A 14,917-nucleotide genomic window follows, 5' to 3' on the forward strand; every position below is an offset into this window, starting at 1 on the left:
CTGTGATTTCTGTTGGTTAAGAATTTTAGTTTGATTTTAGACAAGTAGTGATCGGAATCAAATTCTCTGCTTCTTACTACCTTGACATTCATAATTTATTTCATGTTTCTTATGGATATAGCTACACGATCCAGTTGAAATTCACCTACTAATGGTTCTGGAGAAATCCATGTTTTAGCTTTTCTTGGCAATTTCTTGAAGAAAGTTGACATTAACTTCAGTTGAAGTTTTTACAGATAGTAATTTACCTCATTCCATTGATATTTGTTCTTTGGTGTGCAGCATATTCTACCCCTATTGGTCTATGAATTCTCTCTCTTCCTACTTGGGCATTGAAATCGCCAAGTAACATCACATTTGATTTTGGAATTTTAGATCATTCATCATCCAGGAGTGTCCAGAATTCCTCTACTTTATTTGGGTTCTTTTTATTGTCTTCATTTATTGGTGCATGACAGTTAATAAAATTATATTTTTTAATTTTTGCAGCTCATTGTTAAAAGTGATATCCTTTCTGAGCGGGATTTGAATTCAGTTACGTTGTCCAATAACCTTTTATGGACATAAAAGGCTGTTCACAAGAGTGGCATTCCTTTCATAATTTTAATCGCAGGTTTATCTTTGAAGATTCGATAGGGCCGATGACCTTCGATGTTAGGCCCCTTAAAACAACAAGCAAGCAAGATTCGATAATCTTTCGTTTCTGTCACATTCTCATCCAAAAATCTCGTCTCTTGTAAAATTTGAATTTCGTTTCTGTCTAGAAGTAGTTCTAATTCCTTCTCTTTACCAACCTTCAACAAAGAATTTACGTTTCAAAGTGCCTGCAAAAAACTTCTGTTTAAACTTAAGTCTGGACGGATTCCAAGGATACTCCAACTCATCCTTTTGCAGAGGTTGGGACTCCCCAAAACCCTAGGTCCCGATGCATTGCTTAACGCAATGGTGGATTTCTCTTCCGAGCTGCTATCTGGGGTAGTGCTTTCTTTCAGCGGCTTTTCCATTCTGCAATTGAAATTGTGTGTTCCAAGGGTAGGAATAACATTCCAAAGCAAGATCAGATTGTTAGTCTGAAATGATTTTTTTTTTTCGTGGTTGACTCCACTGCTTCCGCCCTCTCAGCCGTTGAGAAATGAGATTCTTCGTCCGCCTTTGAGACCGTTGACCGTTTTTCTGTTGACCTGAGTTGATCCGCGGGTTCTTATTTGGCATTGCCTTATTCACACCTGTCCTGCATATCTACAGGAACTTCCCCTATCAGTCATATGGGACGCGCCGTGTCGGGGTTCAGGTCCCCCACCCCAGTGTCTTATATGCAGGGTTACATTCAACAAAGAATTTACGTTTCAAAGTGCCTGCAAAAAACTTCTGTTTAAACTTAAGTCTGGACGGATTCCAAGGATACTCCAACTCATCCTTTTGCAGAGGTTGGGACTCCCCAAAACCCTAGGTCCCGATGCATTGCTTAACGCAATGGTGGATTTCTCTTCCGAGCTGCCAGAGCCAAACCCCCACACAAGCTAACCAGGCACGGCTTGATTATTATTATGTCCGACTTATGTCCGACTCGTTGGCTGAATGGTCAGCGTACTGGCCTTCGGCTTAGAGGGTCCTGGGTTCGACTCCCGGCCGGGCCGGGGATTTTAACCTTCATTAGTTCATTCCAGTGGTCCGGGGGCTGGGTGATTGTGCTGTCCCTAACATCGCTGCAAATCACACACCACACGTAACACTATCCACCGCAATAAAGCGCAGTTACCTACACATGGCAGATGCCGCCCACCCTCATCGGAGGGTCTGCCTTACAAGGGCTGCACCCTGCTAGAAATAGCCACACGAAAATATTATTATTATTATTATTATTATTATTATTATTATTATTATTATTATTATTCAAAAACTCTAGCAACTGACCTTCTATTGAACCGAAACTTGTTAACGGATTATTACGTTAAATAATTAGTATTCTAGTTCTTCATGAAATGGCTTCATAGACTTATATGTTTAACATTTGAATGTTAGTAAGGTACCTTCTGATTGGACGAACGATGTGAGGAACACCACGGTTCTGGGCAGCTCATTTGATTAGTACAACCATGTACCTATGAGTGGTGCTATTATTGTGAGAAATACCATAGGTCTGCGTTACCTGAGAGTAGTATATTACCTGTGATTAGTACCATTAAGTGAGTCCGGCTCCATAGCTAAGAAAAGGAACAGGAAGGATTGAAACAACTATGGAGTATTTCATTGATCAATATGGAAGGGACGGTGCGATCAGTGGTCGAAAGTGCGTTTGATGATAACCATTGTGGTTTCAGACTACAGAGGGGCTGTCAGGATCAGATTTTCAGTATGCGCCTGGTAATTGAAAAATGCTACAAGAGGAATAGACAGTTATGTTTCGTCGAACTAGAGAAAGCATTAACAGAGTACCGTGTGAAAAGATGTTCGCCGTACTGGGGTACCATGGGATTAAGGGTAGATTATCGAAATCCATCAAAGGCATTTATATTGATAATTGGGCTGCGGTTGGAGTTGATGGTAGAATGAGTTCTTGGTTCAAGGTACATACTTACAGGTGTTAGACAGGGCTGTAATCTTTCACCGTTGTTGTTCATAATTTACAAGGATCATTTACTGAAAGGTAAAAAGCGGCAGAAAGGGATTCAGTGAGAATTTCCTAACTGTCCGACTAACTTTTGAAACATATTAATCTGAATTTTAACTAGAAAAATCTGAATATCTGCATTTAAAATGGAAATTATGAAAATTAACATTCATTAAATAAAATACACACTTGTTGGACCTTGTACTCACACTTACTTGTTACCTGCTTACTTACACATACGTTATTTGAAGGGCGCCAGCTGCCACTCAGTACAGCAATAATAGAATGAGACTCTTGACTATCTCTAGGGTGTGGGGTAATAAGCTTACTTTTGACAACATACCATATAAGTTCTGGGAAAAGGAGATTGGCGTTCGGTTTCCCCATTAATTTTGAGGTTAAGATATTTTACTGTCAATGAAATGAAACTATGAATTCGTTTGATAGAACAATATATATTCTTTAAATAATATATCAAAAAATAGTGGGTCTTGTTGCGATAAAACAGATGAGAATGTGAAATTATGACATTGCAACTGAAAGAAACTAGGCATGAATTTGAATTCTTCTTGACCGGACATTTAACAATTTATACGAAATATTTCCCTCACTTATTCACTTGACTGTACCTTCAACACTTTTAGTGTAATTACGACGTATTCCTTTGATCTGGTGTTTACTGTAGATGTGTCACGCCTAACTTGGTGATACATCCTTGTGACTGCTTCTTCTCCATCTCATCTGACTTCTTTGTAAGTCAATATGGTATTACCTCTTGGTAGGTCCTGGGTTGCCCTCTCTGACTTCATGGTAAGCCCTTGCGTCCGTGTCTTCCACTAAGTGACGGACCAACCATTTGGTCTCACTCTCTCAATGACCAATAATGGCTCACTGAGTCTTCACCATCTCTCGTTCACACTGGTTGACTGACCAACTAAGGCCTCTTGATCTAGTAGACTACTTCACTGTACTGCATCCGTATAACTAATGACTGACGCTACAATATGCACCCACCTTATATAAACGTTGGTTGACACAGCTACGTAATCTCCAGAAATAACCATGACATACTCCCACAACGCGGCAAATATTACATACAGTGGTGAAATAGCCCGGAGGCGGCTAATTCCGTGAGCGCATATCTAAATAAATACAATGCCATAGCCATGAAGTGGCGATGACTTGGCAGAATCGCCACTAATCTTGCACAATGTCCCAACGTCACACCCAATCTTTGATATATACAACAATTCTCACTGTACAGGTATTGAGTGTTATACTACACATACGTATATATGCATACATCTAAGTACAATCTTGCAAGCAACAGGCAATTGCAAAATCGAATTAAATAAGACGGATAATTACAATAATAGTAACAATATCACAGATAAAATAATAATAATACTGACATAATAATAATAATAATAATAATAATAATAATAATAATAATAATAATAGAATACAGATAAAATAATAAAAATACAGATATCATCTTGTAACGGGATTTGAACCGTTACAATTCGCCTCCCTCATAAATAAATCGAAGAACAAAGAATCGATTGATTTATGAACAAAATTATATATATAACACTGACACATATAAGCACTTTAAATAAGTATACAACAATAATTTTCTTTTTCAGCATCCATACATTTTATAATACATCACATATATGAGAATTTTTCTCGCACATTGTCATCGCAGATAACTGTCCAGTGTCCCATTCTCATACAATTCACAAGAGCATAGCCCTTAATTTAACACACACAAATAATTTTCAATCAATATACAACATTCTTCTCCAACATATGAAAATATTTTGTGAAAATTCACTTATATGAGAACTTTTCTCGCATATTGTTATCGCAGTAACTGTCCAATGTCCTGTTCTCCGTTTTTTTGTCACACAGTACATGACAATGTAGCACTTATTCTTCCAATACACCAATACGACACTTGGTTCACACGCAAATCGCAGATGTTAGTTTTATTTTGCCAGTTTCTCACAAAATTAATCATCTTAATCTTATCTCAACAAATCTCACGTGAAGTACTTCTTTACATTCATTATACTATAAGTACCGACAGTCTTCCCTTCCTGATCTTTATAAGAATATGCACACAATAGTGAAATACCCCTGATACAAAAGAAAGAATTTCGACATATTTCCCGCCTCTGCAGATGATGGGAATGGACCTCTGGGTAGCACTCTGTCACTCAAACTGAATCAATTTTGCCCTCATTAACTTACATATCTCAATAGATCACATCCTTCTTGGCAACAATAATTAAAGAATCAACACTATGGCTACAAGATGGTTCAGTTATTCCGTAATCCAGCATAATGTTTATTTGTTCTTAGACTTCACTAGCATTTTTAAGTTGAATGGGGTACTTACCTCCCACAAACGATCTATGGTCATTTACTACAAATTTATGTTCATATACGTGTTCTTCCTCACTTACCACTAAATACATCTCGATGCTTACCTAACATCGAACACAATTACTCCTCCTGTAATTCACTCAAATTACCTCACGTCACTGCCTCATACCGACTATCCCTCGGATACTGGTCGTACAGGCACGTAACACACCCAACAAAACATTTCCTCTCACTAGGAACAACTTCACTTACCTCTCATATATTTCAAAGAACACACGTCACCAACACACTTACCTCAGACCATCATAATTAACACGTACTTCTTTGCTAGATTACTCCCAGAACAAACACACACTACCTAAATTAAAGTCTATTCTACTTCCATGATTTGCAACCAAGTCAGCCCCTAAAACAACTGAATACACAAGTTCTGGTACAACAAGGCATAGTTGAAACTTACAATTATCTTCAATTATGATTGGTACCGCTATATTTTTATTTACTCACTTTGACTTACCCAACGGCTGTTATAATATTACCTTCTTCACATCACAATTTCCATCATCGGAGTTATTCCCTCACTACTTACATCATATTCTCAGTATTTCAAGTACTTACATCACTTACCAGAACACTTCTTACGTCTACCTTACTGCTACTATTAATTACTTCATGATCTACGACTACGGCACTACTTAAATATCTCACTTAACATTACTTAGGTCACACTCACACTACTCTTAAATTTACTTTCACTACATAACTACTTATAATAAATACCAGTTCATCTTCGGACTGTTCACTTAACTTACCCGATTCCCTGTGAATCTGAAATACTCTGGCTCGATAACGACACTTGGATAACATTCGTATTAAGACTATCATAATCCCTCTGATAACTCAAATCCGTACGCCTCCCATCTTCCGATTCTCTCTGATTACTCCTCTGACCTTCTCTCTCATAACTCAAATACATACGCCTCCCATCTTCCGATTCTCTCTGATTACTCTTCTGATACTCTCTCTCACAACTCAAATTCATACGCCTCCCATCTTCCAATTCTCTCTGATTATTCTTCCGACCACTATCACCATCGACATAACTATTAATCCTCTGCGGATCATGATCAGTACCTCTCCTCTGATACACGGCTAACATTTTCCCCCTTCTCTCTACTACACTACTTTCCCCAGCCATCATGCGCTCTCTCTCTCGCGCGCGCCCTTCCACACATTCCTTCCAAAGCCTATCAATGAACACTTTAATCTCTTCTAAATTAGACATATTATCCCAGTACACTCGAAACCATATTTTACTTTCACCGATAAAAACATTAGACAAAATTTCCAGCACGTATTCCCATTCAATAATATTATTCCTCAACTTACTTGCAAATCCTTTCTCAACTATTTTTACAAATTCTGTAGTACTGAACTGTTTTCCAGAAAACTTGGTTAAATCACGATCCCTACTGAACAAACCACTCGCTATTACCACTTCTCTCGCCGTCTCACCTGTACCTTTCTGCCGTATCACTCCCTGGCAGTTCACAACGTCTTCTTCTTCTTCTTCCGCTGCTCTCTCAGCATTCTCTTCCACTATTCTCACGTCTTCCTGCAATTCTTCCTCTCTCTCTCTCACCTGCTGTGATAGCATTTCCTGTTCGTTCCGTAGTTCAGTGACCTCCACAAGTTTGCTTTCAATTTGTTCAATTCTACTAATCTGTTCCCTCGTATCTTCCCTAACTGCATTGCAAATCCTGTCCAATCCTTCCCCGACTACATCATGAATTTCTTCCCGATTACTAGAACTTTTATCACTTAATTCTACGATATTCTCTGTACATATTTCTTTGACTTGCTCGGTCTGAATATGAATATTGCTCCGATTCAACTTCATTTCACCTTCTCTAAGGTCAACACACCCTTTGTTTAACTTATTTTCTAACTTAGATATTTGACTAGTTACCTCTACTATCTTAGTATCTATTTTAGAATTTAGTGATTCACTTAGCCCATCTATTTTATCATTAATCCCATCAAAATTCTCTTTATTACTACCAATTAATTCTTCCATTTTACTACTTAGAGAGTTAATCTGTTTATTACAATTTTCATTACTATTGTCAATTAATTCTTTCATCTCTTTCTTATTATTTTCATTACTAATACCAATCATTTCTTCCATTTTATTACTTATCTCTTTTTTACTATTTTCGTTACTAGTACTAAAAAATTCTTTCATCTCTTTCTTGTTATTTTCACTTTTAGTATCAATCTTTTCTTCCATCACTGTAAATCTGGCCAGCAGCAAACTTAGAATATCTTGGTTCATTCCCCCCGCGATTTCCTTTTGAGTTTCAGTGTGCTTCTCAATTTCTGCACTTTCCTGAATTATCTCAGAAGCTTCCATCGTATTCACCTGTTCCCTCCTCTGAATTTCACCTTGGATGTCCGCAGAAGCAATGACCTCGTCGTCACATGACTTGTTATTGTGTTCCTTGTCCATCTTTGGTTCACTAGTGATAGTACGCGATCTCAAATTAATTTCCCTCTTCAAATCCCTTGACATATCCCCAAAATACAAATATATATCACAAAATTACACTCTTGATATTTACCGGTAATAATTCCGTTGGCTTAAATGTGCATACTCTTCCCAAATGAACCTATGATATGCTGTCATTCAGACCAAATTCTGAATTTATTCGAGTCCCACGTTGCGTCGACACTTTGAGAATTTCCTAACTGTCTGACTAATTTTTGAAACATATTAATCTGAATTTTAACTTGAAAAATCTGAATATCTGCATTTAAAATGGAAATTATGAAAATTAACATTCATTAAATAAAATACACACTTGTTGGACCTTGTACTCACACTTACTTGTTACCTGCTTACTTACACATACGTTATTTGAAGGGCGCCAGCTGCCACTCAGTACAGCAATAATAGAATGAGACTCTTGACTATCTCTAGGGTGTGGGGTAATAAGCTTACTTTTGACAACATACCATATAAGTTCTGGGAAAAGGAGATTGGCGTTCGGTTTCTCCATTAATTTTGAGGTTAAGATATTTTACTGTCAATGAAATGAAACTATGAATTCGTTTGATAGAACAATATATATTCTTTAAATAATATATCAAAAAATAGTGAGTCTTGTTGCGATAAAACAGATGAGAATGTGAAATTATGACATTGCAACTGAAAGAAACTAGGCATGAATTTGAATTCTTCTTGACCGGACATTTAACAATTTATACGAAATATTTCCCTCTCTTATTCACTTGACTGTACCTTCAACACTTTTAGTGTAATTACGACGTATTCCTTTGATCTGGTGTTTACTGTAGATGTGTCACGCCTAACTTGGTGATACATCCTTGTGACTGCTTCTTCTCCATCTCATCTGACTTCTTTGTAAGTCAATATGGTATTACCTCTTGGTAGGTCCTGGGTTGCCCTCTCTGACTTCATGGTAAGCCCTTGCGTCCGTGTCTTCCACTAAGTGACGGACCAACCATTTGGTCTCACTCTCTCAATGACCAATAATGGCTCACTGAGTCTTCACCATCTCTCGTTCACACTGGTTGACTGACCAACTAAGGCCTCTTGATCTAGTAGACTACTTCACTGTACTGCATCCGTATAACTAATGACTGACGCTACAATATGCACCCACCTTATATAGACGTTGGTTGACACAGCTACGTAATCTCCAGAAATAACCATAACATACTCCCACAACGCGGCAAATATTACATACAGTGGTGAAATAGCCCGGAGGCGGCTAATTCCGTGAGCGCATATCTAAATAAATACAATGCCGTAGCCATGAAGTGGCGATGACTTGGCAGAATCGCCACTAATCTTGCACAATGTCCCAACGTCACACCCAATCTCTGATATATACAACAATTCTCACTGTACAGGTATTGAGTGTTATACTACACATACGTATATATACATACATCTAAGTACAATCTTGCAAGCAACAGGCAATTGCAAAATCGAATTAAATAAGACGGATAATCACAGTAATAGTAACAATATCACAGATAAAATAATAATAATACTGACATAATAATAATAATAATAATAATAATAATAATAATAATAATAATAATAATAATAATAATAATAATAATAATAATAGAATACAGATAAAATAATAAAAGTACAGATATCATCTTGTAACGGGATTTGAACCGTTACATCAGTTAGGTGGAAGTGTAGTAAGCAGTTTGGCCTTTACCGACGACGTGGCAGATTGTGCTCAAAGCCTGCAGTCTAACATCTTGGAACTTGAGAATAGGTGCAATGAGCATGATATGAAAATTAGCCTTTCCAAGACTAGATTGATGACTCTCCTCCTGTGATGGGGGACGCAGATGAAGAATACACCCATGGTACCCCCTGCCTGTCGTAAGAGGCGACTAAAAGGGCCGACCAAGGGATTATGGGTTTTGACCCATGAGATTACCTGTGCTTAGTACCATCACGCGAAGAACACCATGGATCGACTTTACTTGCGATTCGTACCACTATGCGAGGAAGACCATTGCTCTTGTGATTAGTATAATGAAGGGGGGGGGGGTGAATCAGTATGGGTTTGCATTACTGTGATTAGTACCATTATGTGAGAAACACCACGGGTCTGGGCGTTGCCTGTGAATTGACCACTATATGAGCGACACCGTGGGTCTGCGTTGCCTTTGATTAGTACCACTATGTAAGAAACACCACGGTTCTTGATTAGTACAACCATGTGAGGAACACCATGGGTCTGCCTTACCTATGAGTGGTGCTATTATTGTGAGGAATACCATAGGTCTGCGTTACCTGAGAGTAGTACATTACCTGTGATTAGTACCACTATGTGAGTCCGGCTCCATAGCTAAATGGTTATCGTGCTGGCCTTTGGTCACAGGGGTCCCGGGTTCGATTCCCGGCAGGGTCGGGAATTTAACCATCATTGGTTAATTTCGCTGGCAGGGGGCTGGGTGTATGTGTTGTCTTTATCATCATTTCATCCTCATCACGACTACACCTTGCGAGCCGAACATGTCCTCGGACACTCCCAGCACTAAAAGCCATACGCCATTTCATTTAATTTCACCACTAAGTAGCACCGTGATTCTACGTTACTTGTGATTAGTACCGCTACATCAGGGGTACACCATGGTTCTACTATACCAGCGATTAGTGCCATTATGAGGGTCGGTGGCCTAATTTTTGACCCCTTCAGACAACAAACATCGTCAAGTTAGGATTTTGTTTTGAAAGCAGTCCCTTGTTCAGTTGATGCCATTAATGACATTGCGGGTCGGATCCACTGTTTGTTTTAAGTTCCTAATCATTGTTCATTGTCGTCTTTTTGAATTCTAGTCAGTGGATGGATTGTGGAATTTTAATTGTCATTGCATTTCGTCTCATCTCGTACCATAAGGTGCCGCTGACCTAGATGATAGCCCCTTTAAACAACAAGCATCGTCATCATCATCATCATCATCATCATCATCATCATCAACAACAACTAAACTGATGTCAGTAGGTAAGACACCCACGAGAACTGAATGTCGGATTGGGAATATAAAACTGGAAGTCATTTCAAATATTTAGTATGTGTATTCTCCGAGGATGGCAGTATAGTAAGTGAGATTGAATCCAGGTGCAGCAAAGTTAATGCAGTGAGCTCGCAGTTACGATCGACAGTATTCTGTAAGAATGAAGTCAGCTCCCGGACGAAATTATCTTTAAACCGGTCTATTTTCAGACCAACTTTGCTTTGGATGGATTCAGGATATCTTATTCGTAAGTAACAGACATGAAAGTAGCGAGAATGTTCGCTGGTACAAACAGGTGGGAACAATGGCAGGAGAGTCCTCGGAATGAGGAGATAAAAGCTAAGTTAGGAATGAACTCGATTGATGAAATTGTACGTATTAACCGGCTTCGGTAGTGGGGGTCATGTGGGACGGATGGAGGGGTAGGTTAACTTGGTGAATAATGAACTCGGCCATGGATGGTAAGAAAAGTAGAGGGCACCAAGACGGTGGTGGTTATACTCAGTTTCTAGTGATTAAAGATAAGAGGTATAGAACTAAACGAGGCCACAGAGCTAGTTACAAATAGAGGTGGCATTTCGTAAATTCACAGAGGCTGGCAGACTGAACGCTGAAGGGCAGAACAGTCTATAGTGTATATGTATGTTTGTATGTATGCATGCATTTTTTGAAGAAATGAAATACTGTATATTAAATGGAACCTGTCCAGTGCAAAGACGGAGTGGAAGGGGATATTCGCTGAACGTTGCGCTGTAGTTATCAGAGAATTCTATATACACCTGCCAATACCCGTCGTTGACGGGACAGTCATATAGCATTTGCAAAGTTATCTAACTCCCTAGCTACTTTCCGCAGTAATCCCATATATCGGAGATGTGTGGCAGCAGAAGAGACAAATCACAACAGTGGTCAATGTGATGTTATTGTTGATCAGTTTTATGAACGTTCTATATTGTAGGCCTTCACATTTAGTTTTCTTGCGACTCTGTGATTTAGAGTATCTAACGTAAAAGGAATCCTTCCTTCTTTCATGACTCCCTCTTATCTTGTTCTTCAAGTGATCGTTCCTTTACGATTCTTTCTCCCTTTTCGTTGTCGATATGGACCGAGGACTAGGCGGTTTTTTACGCCTTTTGACAACCATGACAGAAACCATCGCCAGTTAACACGATTGAACGATATTTCCGTGTTAGCAATGCTCGCCGTTGGTATGGACTAAGCAACTTAAGTCTAAATTCATGAACTCTATTATCATAGTCGGTACGGCAAAACTGTATTAGATATAAAAGACCGGAAATTGTATTCCCTATAACTTTCGATAGGATCAATAACATAGTTATTTAAAAAATACATTTTAGGCGTCTTCCCCTAAACTACCATTTTATCCAGCACGAATAAAATAAATATTCTAGACTGTAGTGTCTTATTCCGTGATTTTACATACTGATTTTCATTAAATTCTGTTCACCTATTTTCTCGTGGTTCGGCGTTGATATAGACTTAGCAACAAAAATCGAAATTCATGAATATCCTTGTTTTCATAGTCGGTGCGATAGTAGACAGACAGACAGACGGACAGACATGACGGAAAATTATTAATTGCATTTCCTTGTTACTGTGAGCACGACCGATACAGAAATGCCATTCTTTTTAAATTCTTATTTTGTATGTATAGAAGTATGATAGCGCAGTTATTTTGATACTTTCTCGAATCCTCGACAATGAAGTGCGAGTATTTTGAAATTCAAAGTCACGTCCTATGATTCAGATTCCTGGCAAAACTGTTGTTTCCGTTAGGTACTTACGATCATTAGATTAATAATCACGTAAAACTGCTTACTTATTAAACTGTCAACATTGGTCGCGTTTGTAGATATCAGTAAAGAATTTAGATCAGTTTGTGGCAAGTTCTAGACCGAATCACATTTCTGAGAGGGAGATGAAGTAACATCTTCCCATTTCATACACTGTCAGAAAAGAATGGGTGTTGAGCTCGGCTGTTATTTTTCCATCTGCTGTGATTCAACCAAATGCCTCAGTTTTACTACTTTTTTTTTCAATTTACTTTGGGTCCCCAAGACGACGATGGCTAGACTCGGTTTCTAACGATTTAAAGATAAGAGGTATAGAACTAAATGAGGCCACAACACTAGATGCAAATCGAGGGTTGTGGCGACGTTTAGTAAATTCTCAGAGGCTTGCAGACTGAACGCTGAAAGGCATAACACTCTATAATGATAATGTATGTATGTGTGTATGTATGTATGTATGTGTGTGTGTACTTTGGGTCCCATCAACACAGATAGGTCTTATGGCGATGATAAGATAGGAAAGGACTAGGATAGGTAAGGAAACGACCATGGCCTTAATTAAGGTACAGATTTGCCTGGTGTGAAAATAGGAAACTATGGAAAACCATCTTCAGGGCTGCCGGCAGTGGGGTTCGAACCCACTATCTCCTGGATGCAAGCTCCCAGCCGTGCGCCCCGAACCGCACGGCCAACTCGACCGGTCAAGACACGATTCACTGAGAGACAATTACAGAAGGTGGCGTGCTACAACACCATATTTAAACCAGAATATCCAAACATATATTTACATGTGTTCATTTGTTTTAGGTTAGGTATATTTTATAAGCGAAAATTCAAGGCGTCCGTGTCGAGCTTCCCTATATTTTGCGATTACCCTGTTTATTGATTCCCCATTCTAAATATTGGCATGTCTGCCTACCAGTATCTCTAGGTCTCGTCCACGTATACAGCCGTCGTTTGTGGCGTTTGAACCAAGCATTAGCAAGGACTAAACTATGATCGGTGCAGAATTCAACCAGCCGACTTCCTCATTCATTCCCTTGTCTGAATTCTGCTGTATTAACTTCTCTTCCTTGACTTGCCACTGTATTCCAGTCTCCCATCGTAGATTCTCGTCTCCTTTTGCATATTGTATTATATCTTCTATCTCTTCAAATATTCTTTCGATTTCTTATCCGCTGAACTAGAAGGTATGTAGACCTGCACTATTGTGGTTGACATTGCCTTGGTGTCTATCGTGACAACAATAATCCTTTCACTATGCTGGTCATAGTAGCTTACCCGCTGCCCTATTTTGTTCTTCATTATTAAACCAACTCCTGCATTTCCCCTGTTTGATTTTGTGTTCATAATTATGTACTCGCCTGACCAAAAATCCTGCTCTTCCTGCCAACATACTTCACTTATACAAACTACATCTGACTTTAGTCTATCCATCTCCCTTTTCAGATTCTGTAACCTACCACAACGATTCAAACTTTTAACATTTCACGCTCCGACTCGCAGAATGTCAGTATCCATCTTCCTGACAATTGCCCCCTCTCGTGTGATCCCCACCCGGAGATGGTGACTATTTTAGTCCGAAATATTTTACTCTGGAGGAAGCCATCATCAGTACATCATTCACACAGAAAGAGCTGCATGTCCTAGGGAGTTAGTTACGGTTGTAGTTTCCCGTTGCTTTCAGCCGTTTAGCAGTATCAGCACACCGAAGCCATGTTGAGTAGTGTTACAAGGCGATATCAGTCGATCATCCAGACTGTCGCCCTTACAACTTCCGAAAGTCTGCTACCCCCCTTTCGATGAACCATTCGTTAGTCTGGTCTCTCGACAGATACCCATCCGATATGGCACCTGCTAACAACTTTAAATAAGTGGTGTGGGATGTTTGCTTGTTGTCCCGGTATTCTTGATAACGTACTGAAGTTCATATCAAACTGTAGTGAAATTTTACGCATGGCAGATAAACTTTGTGTTCTGAGTTTTGATGAAATGCACATAAATAGCAAGGTTGTTCATGTGTTGGAACGGATTAAATTCTTGGCCCTCACCGAGCCAGTGGCTGCGGAATTTGGGTTACGTAGTTATTAGCTTGCATTCTGGAGATAGTGGGTTTGAACCCCACTGTCGGCGGCCCTAAAGATTGTTTTTCTTGGTTTACCATTTTCACATCAGGCAAATGCTGGGGCTGTACCTTAATTAAGGCTACGGTCGCTTTCTTCCCACTCCTAGCCCTTTCATATCGTCCCATCATCACTATAAGACCTATGTGTCGATGCGACGTACAGCAACTTGGAATTAAAAATGAACTTACCATTGACAAACATTTTATAACAACTTAAATAATACCGACACTTACCGCTTGGGGGTATGGAAAATAACGCGAGTTCTTTTGTATTTCATTATTATAGCATCCATAAATTGCACAAATTTTGGCAGCCATTATTATGTGAATTCTTCATCGATGGAATTTAATGAATTGGGTGTCTGATTACGTTCGTAATTATGAAAATTATCTCGGAAGATTTGCCAG

General features: G+C 39.0%; 1 protein-coding gene across 3 annotated transcripts in view; it reads left to right on the forward strand.

Annotated features, from left to right (window-relative positions):
• The window catches only part of LOC136858458 (elongation factor-like GTPase 1), a 400,027-nt gene that overhangs the window by 14,824 nt on the left and 370,286 nt on the right, over positions 1-14,917 (forward strand). The gene's annotated exons all lie outside the window — the stretch shown is intronic.

Source organism: Anabrus simplex, chromosome 1 (genome assembly GCF_040414725.1).
Source record: "Anabrus simplex isolate iqAnaSimp1 chromosome 1, ASM4041472v1, whole genome shotgun sequence".
Lineage (NCBI taxonomy): Eukaryota > Metazoa > Arthropoda > Insecta > Orthoptera > Tettigoniidae > Anabrus > Anabrus simplex.